The sequence below is a fragment of the Halyomorpha halys genome, unplaced genomic scaffold (assembly GCF_000696795.3).
Source record: "Halyomorpha halys isolate HHAL.00 unplaced genomic scaffold, Hhal_1.1 Scaffold672.1, whole genome shotgun sequence".
NCBI lineage: Eukaryota > Metazoa > Arthropoda > Insecta > Hemiptera > Pentatomidae > Halyomorpha > Halyomorpha halys.
In genome coordinates, this window is record NW_027110600.1 from 168,320 (window position 1) to 182,425 (window position 14,106).

The window sequence follows — 14,106 nt, forward strand, 5'->3', positions numbered from 1 at the left end:
TATAAATATACTATATACACTATAACCTATTGCCTAACAATGGCAGATTGTAATATTTATCAAAAAATAAAGTTTTGAAAATTCAAGGAATATTTTCACGTCGTTTAGTCTGAAGTGAAATCATAGTTGTAAACATTGAATTTTGAAAGATGATTCAGCAGTAATATTACTTGGTAAACAAAGTGAATAAATGGTAACCCTCAATCTTTTAGTGCGAAATGCTTGTTCACTGTTATTAATTATGGTTTAAGAAACACCCAAATTTTATATATGATGTATCGCCTCAACATTTTTTTTTAAATAATTTTCAGAGTACAATTTATAGTTTTATTTAATTAGCCTCAATAAAACGAAATGTTGCAGAAACAGCTAGCAAAAGAAAGAATTCAAAAAACTATATAGGATCTCAAGAAATTACCACTTATTGCTATCCAATTAAGTTTTATTGATTCTGACGATAATTTGTCATGGTTATCTCAAACTTAAATAATTATTAAAAGGATTTAGTGAATGACATAAATTCTTCCTTATTAAAAAACAATAGTTTATTTCATATCATCAGCAACGTTTCGGGAGATTTCCCCCATCTTCAAGCTGCTAAAAAACAAATTCAACCAAACCATAAACATGTGCTTACAACAACACTCATATATCATATACACTCATAGAACTATTTATAAATTATTTACCTGTTAACAAAAACCTATATATTACATATAATTTTCTCCTATTTGTCATTCTTGCTAATATATTACAATATTAATGTCATTTAATGAGTAAAATTTGCTAATTGTAATATATTAGCAAGAATGACAAATAGGAGAAAATTATATGTAATATATAGGTTTTTGTTAACAGGTAAATAATTTATAAATAGTTCTATGAGTGTATATGATATATGAGTGTTGTTGTAAGCACATGTTTATGGTTTGGTTGAATTTGTTTTTTAGCAGCTTGAAGATGGGGGAAATCTCCCGAAACGTTGCTGATGATATGAAATAAACTATTGTTTCTTAATAAGGAAGAAATTATGTCATTCACTAAATCCTTTTAATTCCATAAGACTCTTCCAGGATAAAGGATTATTAAATTTAAATAATTATATCACCAAGGTTCTGATATAGTTGGGACAAAGACGTAAAAAAGCCCTAAATGAGTACGGGACATTACTAATTAAATATATTAAATGATCAATTGACGTATATCAAAATTATAAACTAGCTGCAATCAGAATTTAAACACAATTCTCTCCGAAAATTTCAAATGCACTGACTGACCTTATATAAGGTAAATAAAATGCTACCTATTTTTTGATAAGTTAAGCATTGCAGCAATTGAGGCTTCCGTTTAATAAATGGCTATCATAGACATTATTTTATTTATTTCCAGCTTGAATATAAATCAAAGCAATCTGATTTATTTGGTTTATTTACATATTTCCGTGAACCGTACGTGAAAAAAGATGTCTTTATTTAATATATAATCTAGTTCACTTCCGTTAATTGTTACATAACTTTCTAAAAATATTAGAGAGAAAGTTATGGAGCTCCTTGCGGTTGGTCACTCCATGAAAGCGGCGCGGGTCCAAACAATAGCACCTTTTTCTAGCTTTATTATTTTTTATATATTATCATATCCCTTATTCATTTTTAAATTAAATAAATTTCCATTGTAATCTGAATAGTGATATTTTTTCGGAGTCATTAATTACTTCTATTTCAAAAATAAATAATATACGATCCTTGACAGATTGTGGGAAGTAATTTTTCATTAAGATAATTATCAACGATAACCAACTTCAGACAAAATCGGTAAAAAAAAATATTCAGCGACATTTTTATTATTACATAATTATAAAAAATAAATCAAGTCCAATTTTATATCCTTTCTTGAGAAAAGAATAGCATTGTATCAAGGAAATTATAATCCCAAAATCAAAATTATAATTTTAACAAAAGTTATGAAAACGTTCTCTTTGTTCTGCACCCTGTCTAGGAAATAATGTTTAAATACTTTCTCAACTGGGTTTTAGTGAACTACAAAATATCGCTGCTAGGCTTTAAAAGAGGTACATCTGACAAATAAATTTGTTTCGATTTAATTCTGAACTACGATGTTATTTAATACTAACAATACTCCTTAAAAAAAATACATATTTCCTAAAACTTCTTTTAACAATCTATGAATTTAGCCATAAAGAATGCTACGAAGCCTAAAAATTCAATCTACTATTTTGATTTGCCATTTATTAATGGAAGAAATTACGTTTTATGACTGAGTGCCTCAATTACAGTTGTAGTGAAAATAAATTCATAAATTGTCAACAAATAACCTTAATAGTTGTAGCAAAAAACATATTTTTTTGTAAAAAAAAATACAGCAAAACTGGTTGCTTTGATAATTTTTCATATCGATTTAAAGTTAAAATTAATTCTGATGGTTTGAGCTAAGAGAGAAGGATTTTTGACACAATTGGATTGACACAACTCAAGCAAGAAAAAAAAATAAATATTTTTACACATGACAAATTGATTTATATAAGAAGAATAAATATGATATAAGAAGGTCAATGTCCAAATTGTTAGTCTCGAGAAAGTCCTCTTTGGTCCTTTTCGAAACAAATCACCTTATTTTATTTATTTTTTAGTTTACATTCCTGGCTATTTCTAATACACGCGGGAGGAGTGTGATAAACAACAGTTTACCACCGTTCAATTTGAATTTCAAGACTGGGAAGGTCAAGGTTTCAAAACAGGGGGCTGCCACGAAATAAAACTTAACCCCCCTAGGCCAAGTTGCTAAGGTGACGAACTTACCAGCCTACAAAGGTTTCAAAACAAAAATATCATCAATAATAACCGTAGATAGCAGATGAATTAATGATGATAGAATAGAAATGTATTTATTAACTGATTTATCCCCATTAACTCCCGTCAGGGGGCAGCGGTAGCAGCGAGGTAACGCACCAGATCGAAAACCAGGTCCCACCCAGGCTTTTTCAAGCACAAAATAATGGAAACCTCCCTGACAACCCTCCCCCGGGCATTTGTGAGGCCTGTTAGCCAATGGGTGCACTCACAAAAAATAGGCGTGGGAGTGACGAACCCACCCTGCGAAAAAAAAACACGTCAACAATCAGTAAATGCATCGTGTAGAAATACGATGTATTTACTAATACATCGTGCGAGGATTTAGGCCTCCATGGTCTGTTGCCCATAAAATAATAATAATAATAACTCCCGTCTTTAAATATTTTTTTAGATAATTTAAAAAAACAAAAAACACTACGTATCTCTCAGTTTGATCAGAAACTGTTCAGTAGCTCAGTAAACTATTCAGAGAGAAAGAACGATTGGGTTAGAAAATCATTTTTTTACATATCATACTAAATATGATTTCGGTAAAATAAAATTCACTAATTATTGCCGTAGGTAGTCAGAATAAGTGTCATGAAATTCTGTTTCTTCTGCGAAAACCCACTCAAGAACTGTGGGGTTACTCCAAAAAAGGCCAGACTCCCAGGGAATAGTTGATAAATGTCACTGTGACAAATCTGACGTCAAGCCCGCGCAGGGAACCAGAAAAATAAACTCACGTGTAAGGCAGTTCTTCTTTATATATTATTTTATATAAAGAATTGCTTTTTTTGCAAGTAGTAGATTATATACGAAGTTTATTAAGAAATAAACATATAATAAAAATAATGAGTAATTTTAATGCTTATTTTATGAATAAATAATTATCATTTTTTATTTTGATTTCAATTACTTCATTTCCGAGTATTATTAAATCAATTGCACCAGTAAACTCGAATTTTTTTTAGGACTGTAGGTATCCAAATTTTATTCCTTCCTCGCTAATAAAATAAAAAAAATAGCTTTACCTAATAAAGTTAGTTCTTTGAAGAACTATATTTAGCACTAGAACGATATTCTGGATTTTAAGCCTAATAAGCGCACTATTTTGATTTTTTACATGATAATTCCAAAACTAGGCGTCTGACAGGATAGCTATCTGTTTAAAATCAATAAGATTTGATGTTATTTTAAACAAAATGATTTCTTAACGACCACTACTTTTTAAGAAACAGCTCTTCAAAATTTGGTATTTTTTCTCAAAAACTCTAGAACTGTCTTTTATTTTTCGAAATATTCGTTCCATGAAGAACAATTAGGCCGAGGAAATTCGAAGAAAATTTAATCCACTTTTATTCCAGCAAATAAGAAAATGCTTAAGCTCAATGGTTTCCAAAAATATCAGGTTATTAATAAATTTGCCTGGAGGTTCTAGATGTCAAATTGTTATTTCCTTCACGTAATTAATAGAAGAAAATATGGTTTTACCTGGAAAATTTAGCTTTTCTAGTGACAAGAAACATTTTATTTTTTTCAACTATTACAAAATAACTGATGAAATGCGCGCCGGATTGAACAGTTCACTGATTTTTCTTTTTTATATATTTTTAAAATTCAAATTCAATAAAATTCGTCCCTTAACGACTATTACTTTATTCAATAAATCTCTTGAAATATTGACTATCTCAAAAATTTCCTTTTATTATCCGTAAAAATATTCGTTCTACAAGCAGAAAAAAATTTAAGTAAATTTAGTTAGCAATCATTTCGTCCCATAATGGAATGTTTCAGCGAAATGTTTTTTTTTTCTGAAAATGGCAATTCAAAAATATTGGGGACTGGAATTTGAGAGAAATATTTTGAAGAAAGTTCAAATTGTAATTATTAAATTCTTATTGAATACAACTTGGAAAAAGAATCAACATAAGATTAAAACTGGATAAATAGAACACGAATAATAATAAAAAAAATACTTACGTTAATTATTAAATTGTAATAAAATGTAAATTAAATAAATGAATTCTACTTGAAAAACCTTTTAACCCAAATATTTAGAAATAAAACCTAACCAATATTTTCGACCTTTGCTGAATACTTCTTTTTTGTTATTGTAAAGAATGATCTAGAATTACAAATATTTCGTAAAACGCTTTAACGTTAGTTGTAGATTCATATATATTTTGTATGATTAGATTCTTACTATATTATTATATTATATTACTATATTTATAAAAATAATGATACATATTAATATACCTGAATCAACTCTTTCATTTAATTTTCTTAGATTTTCATTCACGTCTCGGGCTACTCTCTCCATCTTCAGGTTTACTTGAATGTTGGAGTGAATGAAATGTGTTTATTTATAAAAAATACAACAAGTGAATCCATCTAAATAATTCAGAACACATAGGAAATGGAAAAAAATATCCATTTGTCAACGCCTGAGTGCAATGTTTACTAAAACATGTCAATATCAAAACTTTCAACAAGCAAATAATTTAAACCAAAAATTTACAATTTATGTTAAGAGAAACAAACCAATAATATCAAACTTGTAATAAACTTTGATCCCTCACATGCTAACCAATTAAACCCTTTTGAGAAACTGAGGTATTGTTCTGGAGAACAGGTGAAGAAGTGAATGATACATTCCTTTTCTTCAGAATTACATTACATACCAGGCAGATTTCGACACAATCATGTATCCATGGTTTTACACTTAAATTGAGTAATTTCGCTGTACCACGGAAAATCGATCACATCGATACCAGGTGAATCTTGAATCTTCAGATTTATCTTATAACAGCAATAATCAGACCTTACGTAAACTGGCCACCCAACACATTTTACATGATAATTCATTAATTCTTCCATAAATAGGTATGGAAAACCATTTTAGACAATTTTCCTCAAATTAGATTTAATAGGGCTACTGCTTTAGTCTTCCATAAGTTAACGAAAAATAATTATTCATTATTATTAGTTGTTAAAAATAATGATATATTGCACAATTTCGTCGCAGCTATACAAACTGTAAGCTATCTTCTAATCGTGGGTATGCCTCCTATTTTCGGCTCCCAGCCTAACTGGAACCAAGCGTACATTGAAAGGCCTACTTTCATGATCTTTCGAAAGGCTTCCAGATGGATTGCAGACAGTGGCTCCAGTCATAAGAAGCCCATATACTTTCGGGCTAATGTGGATTTAATAGTCCGCATCTCAACGGAGTCTTTTTGACAAGGGGATTTCTCTCCTCGGATATTAGGTGTCTTGGGAAATGACCTTACGGTAATTTTGTTTTCCGTCTTTGGCGAATTTCTACTCTCTTTCATATGAGTTTCCTTAATGTTGTATTCCTTTATGCCATTTGAATGGTATAATTGATTTTTCTTATATCATCGGTGCAAAGCCGAAGTAGCTTATCTACTAATGTTATCATCTTGAGTTTTGTCGCTTCTCCTCAGGACTAAAAGCTGTTTTGGCTCGTTCGTTCATATGTGACAAAGAATTAAATGATTATTTTTTTATTTTTTTTTTCGAGGTTTTAGTGAAGTGGTGCCTTGGTACACATTTTAATTATTATTTCAGTATTTTTAGTTTCTCCTGCTTCTTTAGAGAGCTGTCGGATCGAAATACTCAAGTTCTCAACCATACTAGATCTATGGTTGAGTATGTTATGTGCTGATAATGCGGACATGTAGTACTAAGGGAAACTAAAATTTTAGATGCAAGTTAGTAACCAGTCAATAAAAAAATTAAACAAAATCACGCATAAACTAACAGATTGATCTGTTTTGTACCCGCATGAATTTGTTATGCAAATTTTTCATAGGGTTTAATTATTAAAGCTCTTCTCGATTTTGATCCTTAAAACACTCACACTTCACTCTCCGCCGAAGCTTCTGTTCACCTGTTACTCTTAATAATATACGTCTTCCCAGATCTGACACAGTGCGATACCTCGGATTCATTTTGGACAAAAGACTCACCTGGAACCAACATACTAGACTCAAAAGACAAGAACTCAACAGACGATTCAGCCAACTATACCGACTGCTCAGCCGGACCTCTCATCTTTCACTAGAAAACAAACTACTAATTTATAAGACTATACTCCGACCTATCTGGACCTACGGACTTGAACTTTGGGGAACAGCTAAACCGTCGAACATCAAATGTATCCAATCCTTTCAATCTAAAATCCTTAGAGCCATAGTTAATGCACCCTACTACGTTTCCAACAGAACACTACACCATGACCTACATATTCCTTTTGTCCTTGATCTCATACCAACCAAATTCTCAAAATTCCATATAAATCTTTCCATCTATCCTAATCCTTTGTTTCAAACCTTATCTAGTTACACCCTTCCCTACAGCCCACCTAGAAGGTTGAAACGGCAGTGGCCAAGAGACTTATTAAAATAAAAATGGACAATTGGAGTTCTGGCAATGGTCAGATTCTCCACTCAAGTTGATTGTTTGCGGCTTTAGCGCACTTGCTCAGCCTCCACTGGCTCACTACCAGTGATGCGGCAAGAGAGATGCGCTGGGATCTTTTGGGCTCTGCTCTACCCCTCACACGTGGAGGATAGAGTGGGCTCAGGGATCCTCAGGTCGATTGTGTAAATATTGTATATATTATTTTATCATTATGTTATTTTATTTATTTATTTTTCATACAGATAGTTTGATTATGTTCATCTTGTTTATTCTTTTGTTTGTATATATTTTAAGAGTTGTTCTTTTTTTTAATTTATTTATTTTATTTTTTTTCAAATTTATTTTATTTTAGTATGTATGAGATCTTTCATCACTATTACCTATTGCCCACAGCTGTGTGGCAGATTGTAATATATATCAAAAAATAAATCTATCAATAAAACACTCACACAAGTTAGTATACATATTGTTTTTTTTGAGTCAAAATGAAGTTGAAAGAAAATGACGAAGGACTTATAGTTTGAGTCGATAGGAACCAAATCCAATAGTATTATCACATTGAAGGATTGTTGTAAGTTACAGAAAAAATGTAATTATGTTCCAACATTTTTAATACTAAGAAAAATTCAATTGTTATAACAAGTAGAGACAATGTAATTTCAGTAAGCACAAAATTAATTAATTTCACGAGTCAGTATATCTGAGGAGGTTCCCGACAACATCATTTGAATTTCTTTAGCTGTTAGTTACCCAACAACGGATGGTATATGCTTTCAGTTGTTTGGATAAAGACGAAGTATCGATCACGTTTTTGCGTTTCAGTCCATTTGTTTCAACTGAGTACCATGTGAGTTCGGTCTTGGCCAGCCATATTGTTGTGAGCGAACAATTATTGATAACAATAATAATACAAAGAATCCATCGAAATTAATACTATAGGTTCATATCATACTCTACGGACCCCTATCAAAATCTGAATCTACAACCCTTCTATTCACGTATCGGTCTACAGCTCTAACGTTTACCTGCGGATTATTCGTTCTCAATACAAACTTCTTTAAATAACCATCTGCCTTTTGTTTACATCAAGGGGTCACACCATGCTTTACTGTGAAAGCCCAGTGAGGAAAATCGAGGTTGAATGAATAGATATTTGGCAGCTGATTAGTGAACACATATATTTTGAGACCAGAATAAAATCCCTGTGGAGGAATGTAGATTAATGTGTTAGTAAAATAATAATTATTTTATGATTGGAGAAGTTTGTCGGGGGATGCGGTCAGCAAAGAACAACATAAATAAACAAAACCATATTTATTTATTATATAATATTATTAAATATGGTTTTGTTTATTTATGTTGTTCTTTGCTGACTGCACCCCCCGACAAACTTCTCCAATCATTAATCTATGGTCAACTATCTACACTTCATTAATAATTATTTTAATAATATAAGATAAGAGCAGAGCTTTAGGTGAGTCTCATACATGAATTTATTGTTATAGCTTATCTGTGAAGTGTTTAGGAATTTCGCTGTCGAGATTAAGTCCTGAGGGGTGTTCTTGCCGCTTCTCTCGTGTGGTTGAGCCGATGTGTCAGCGGGCGAAAATGTTTCGCTAGCAAGTCTTGGAATTTGACTTGGTGGTAGGGGCAACCAGGTCCTGGCTTGCATGTCCCGGTAAATAATTTCAGGTAGCTTTACAGTCTTCGAGGTCTTGAGCGGTGTACGCTATTACGAGGGGACGCAAACAACTGAGAACCCCAACCCATAATTTAAACAAAGCAAAAAAGTACAAAAAAATCGGATTGTGTAAATCAACTATTACTTCAGTTATATAACATTCACTTATCGAATGTCGTATGTTTCAGCACTTTGCAGCCGTCTAAATTTTGTTGTAGAATTATCAATCGAATATAATATAATAGAATAAATTCAATAGAATTATCTAAAAACTATCACAAGTTTCTCTACATAAATAGTTGAACGTATAATTTAAAATATAAAGAAGATGGTCAGGGTTACGGTCAAAAAGAACAATATAATTTTCAAATATTTATTATCCGATGTTTGTACGTTTGTAGGGGTTCATCAGGGCTGTTCAAGATGATAGCTAAACAGACTATTTCTATTTTGTTCTTTTTTACCGCAACCCTGACCATCTTCTTCATATATTATAATTTTTGTTAGCATTAATTAGCGTAGTCTTATAGAACAAAAGGAATTATAATAGTTTAAGAAACTATAATAAGACTGCATAATAACAAGCCATCTTGGTGGTTTTATGACAGAAAACAGAACAAGGCCTTCCCGGCTTACATTTAAATTCTTAAAACTTTTTGATAATGTAGTCGAAAATACTTTATTCACTTTATACTATTAGGTCATGTTTTAAAATTATTTATTAAAATATGTTTTCTTACCCCCGGGCAGCTATGCGGAAGGATGCCCGTCTCTCAAGAAGAGCTGGAGGGCGTGCTGAGGCTGTGCGACCCGGCGCAAACAGGACTCGTGTCTTTGGACTACTTCACCCAGCTGGCGAGCTTGCACTGCTCCAACCAGGTCTGTACATTCATTTATTATTTATCATTCTCTATACAGGGATTTTCAGCAGTAATTGATTGAGTACAGAATACTAGCAATGTAATTCAGCACCACCGACCACACCAATCTCAAGCTATTGTCGTGATATGATTTTTAAAAGGTTTTGCAAAAAAATCAAAATTTGTCACCTTTTTAGGAGTCTGCGATGAATTTCCTATAAGATCGTAACTAATTTGCAGGACAACTATGTTTATTAGATTATCAGCAGCCAAAGCAAGGTGAACAATAGTTTTGCTAAATGGGCAGCTTTTAGTAAATGATTCCATGATGAGTATCGAATTCAACTGGAGGAAAAATGATTCTTTCCATTTTTATTCCACTACGGGGAAACCATAAAAAAAAAACAGTATTGTGTTATGGGATGCTTTTGATAAGTAGCCATTTTTGAGCGAACGGCTCAATTAATTTTCAAGTTTGATAACTCAAATTTTTCAATGAGATCCCGTGATTGCTTAAAGAATATTTATAAATTATTATATATTTATATAATATATAATATTTATAAAATTATTTTTTACCTAAGAATACTGAAAAAAAAAATATTCTTTTAATTTTCATAAACCCCTTAAATGACCGTGCAGCGGTAGGTTTGTAAAGTAACCTACGGTGATTCAAAGGAGCTAATTATAAACTATTGTTTAATCAATGGGCGTAACCTTGGATTTTATGGTCAATCTTCAACTTTGTTTTGATATAAAAAGAACATAAAATATTTGATGAACCAATTTACTATTACAGAGGATACATTGTTGGCTGAGAAATTGTTAACATTACAGAGGTTTAACAATTATTTTATGAAACCTAAATTATAAAATTTTGAAGTCAAATAACACAAAATTCACCGTTACAATAAATTTAATGGTTACAGTAATGTCGACTAAAACGATATAGTTTAATTAATATTATTATATATTAAAATAAAATAAAAATATTGCATGTTTAAACTGTAAATTTTTATTTACATAAAAAACCCTTGTCCATATGCGAGCTCGATCAATTCACACTATGCACCTTGTAGTAAAAAACGATCAGTTCAAATATAAAATGCCCAAATCTAATTAATTTAAAAAAATGTTAAAAATAAGTTTTCAGTTACGAAACATTAATCCATATCTGCTTAAACATCTTAGTAAGTTGTTTAATGATGTTGTATATAAATAACAAAACTTGGAGTAGTTGTTGGGTGCCTTCCAGTTCACATTATAGCTATAGTACACATTACTAGTTATAGCTCCATCCGTCCTATGCGTCTATGCGTGTAGACGTATGGAAAGAAGATAATGTATTTTCCGAAGAGCCTAGCATTTCATTTAGGTTTTGAAATTGTTTTTTTAACGAAGAGATAATTTGTAAGAAAATGCAAAAATATTTATACATTTCTTCCGAACTATTCATATTCACATCTCTTGCGGTCAAAGTTCTTCAGGATCAGTGGAATCCAAGCTTCTCATGAGTTTCTTTCAGCATAATAGAGTTTTTATTGTGCACAATTTCTCTTATTTTGAAGTTTACATGATAAGAACATTTCCCCCCGCCTATCTTGAGGATCGCCAGTTACGTTTCCTGCTCTGCATATAATTGAGCTGGCTTCGTCATCCTTAGGCATTTGCTTGAAGCAGTTCCCATGACTCCCTTAGGTTTTTTTTTACGTTCCTTAGCAAGAACTACTTAGTCCTTACGCAGTGGGAATGTTTTGAATTCTATTTTTTCTAATGGTATCTAACTATTATGTAATTAACTTGATTCCTTCTTCTTTAATTTATTTATACATTTTCTTATTATAGTTGTTTATTACAAGATCGACCTGATAAGATAGCAATTATATTTGATTTTAACGATTGCTAATGTGGAGCTAGGTCTCGTGCAAAAAAGAAACTCCTAACAATTTAAAATGTTATAATTGTTGAATAATTTCAATTAATAAAAATAGATTATTAAAAAAAAAAAAATGAAAATGCTAACAAGAAGAAGGTAGAGAAATGTAACCACATAATAGAAGTTATTTTTACAGTAAATTTGAAGAATATTATTTGATTAATATCAATTTTTGAAATACTTAAATATTAGTCAGTTAGCATAACAATAGCTGCTAAATAGCGAAGCAGGCTGTAAAAAAAAAAAATTATATGTAGAACTAAAACGGAGCTACCTCGAGTAATTTAGTACAATATACTAATTTACAGGATTAATTTATTATCTACCCCAGATAACTACGTTAACTTATTTTATTTCAGATATAGAACAACATATCGTAAATAAGAAAAACTTTCCACAATGCTTACTCACTTAGGATTAAAAATAGACCCTTATGTCATAAACAAGTGCAAATTTAGAAAAAAGATGGACTATTTATTTAAACTTCACAAATGGCAAGAACTACAGAAATGCCTGAAAATAACTGGACCATGAAATCGGTTGATTCCTAGCTGTCGTGTTTTAAAATAAAATACTCCCGCTAGAAGTTTACTAGGAAAATCAGTTTTGAGACTTTTTAAAGAAAACGTTATTTCTTTTTATTTTCAAGTCAGTAGCGTTAACGTAGTATAATTACCAAAAAAGTACTAATGTGTATTTGAAAATAATCCTTGTCACCATTCTTCACAGGACAAGAATGCCGAAAAATTAATATATGAGACTTATAAAAAATATTAAAATTTAATACTGAACATTTTCAAATTATTATTATTATTATCTTTTAAATTAAAAAAAAAAAAACTCTTTAAACCAGAATAGGCATGTGTCAACCATTTTTGATTTGGTCCAGTCCGCTGAACAAAACAAAAACAAATCATCAACATTACTATTTTTCAGGTACTTATGTAGATGACGGGCGACCGCTCTTACATTTATGAGAAAGAGTGGCATTTATGAGAAACACCGCACTGTACTTTTTTTCTTCATTGCGATGTTTGTGTACAAGTAACCAATGTTTTGTGAATTTGTTTATTTTCTTTTTGGAATTGTTATTTATTGTCTCTGAAGTTTTTTTAATTTTGTATTTGTCATGTTTCTCCTATGTTTTTATTAAGAAAAGTTTAAAAAACGTGGAAATTGCCTTTGTAGGAAAGAATACGGGTTTCTTTGATTTTATAAACTAATAATCGTATAAATACTTATCGGAATAATACACTATAATCTAGATGTTTCTATTTTATTCTAGTGAAGGAAAGACAAGACAGATTTCCATATAATAAGTAATGATGAAATTTAAAATAATTTAATTCTTTTAAGTAAAAATTTTATTATATAATAATATATCTATCCTAAAATCGATTTTTTTTTTCTTCCTCTTTTTGCTACGGAAATGCTTGGTTATTACTAGATTTTAGTTTGTACAATATAAAAATTCGATACAACACAATTGAAAGTTTGATATGAATTAGTATAAATTAAACATATACGTCCATTAAATATTAATGAAACGTTTAGAATTTTTTATCTTTGTTAATAATTGTTCGAATTCAATGATTTTTTTATCTTTTAGATAATATACAACCCCATTCAAACAACAGTTTTGAAAGCTAATTTGATCTTGATCATATCTTTTTGTTTTGCTGAGGTTAACTTTTTAGCTAGGAATCCGGACGACACTGAAAATGTTGAAAAAAAAATAACAAACATTGCATTTTTATATTTATTCTGAAGAAAATATCATTCTTAAAACTTCGTACATATATTATTTATAAATTGGTAGCTATTGATAACTATTTAACTTTACACTGATGTAATGATTTTAATCAAAATCGTTAAACTTAAATGTTGTTCAAAGATCTCGGAAAGCGCTTGACTGATTTACACGCTGTTTTTTCAAAATGTTCGGTGTCGTCTTGGGAAGAAGGTTCTTTTAAAAAAAGTTAAGTAAAAAAAAAAAAAAAACTAATGATCAATGTTCCATTATTAACTTAATTTTTTTAAAAGAACCATTTTTAAATCGTGGAGCAAACAAAAAAAGGAACGAAAATCATTGAAATTGGACAATTATTAAGAAATATATAACATTCTGAACTTTTCGCTAATATTTAAAAAGAATTATAATATGAACGTTAATATATAGGGAGATGGTCAGGGTTGCGGTCAAATGAGAAATAAAAATAGTTTACAACTATTTATTTTCCAACGTTTCGCCCCACTTTGCAGGGCTTCATCAGGGCTAAAAAGATACAAAATGAAACTATGTTAAGATAAAATGATAGAAATAAAAAT

At 30.5% G+C, this 14,106-nt stretch overlaps 1 long non-coding RNA gene across 1 annotated transcript in view; it reads left to right on the plus strand.

The window, feature by feature from the left end:
• LOC106685225 (uncharacterized) overlaps positions 1 to 14,106 on the plus strand; it is a 135,529-nt gene that overhangs the window by 45,166 nt on the left and 76,257 nt on the right. Inside the window, exon 2 of the long non-coding RNA XR_010843788.1 lies at positions 9,733 to 9,861. This is a non-coding gene — a long non-coding RNA (uncharacterized lncRNA). The remainder of the gene's footprint in view (positions 1 to 9,732; positions 9,862 to 14,106) is intronic.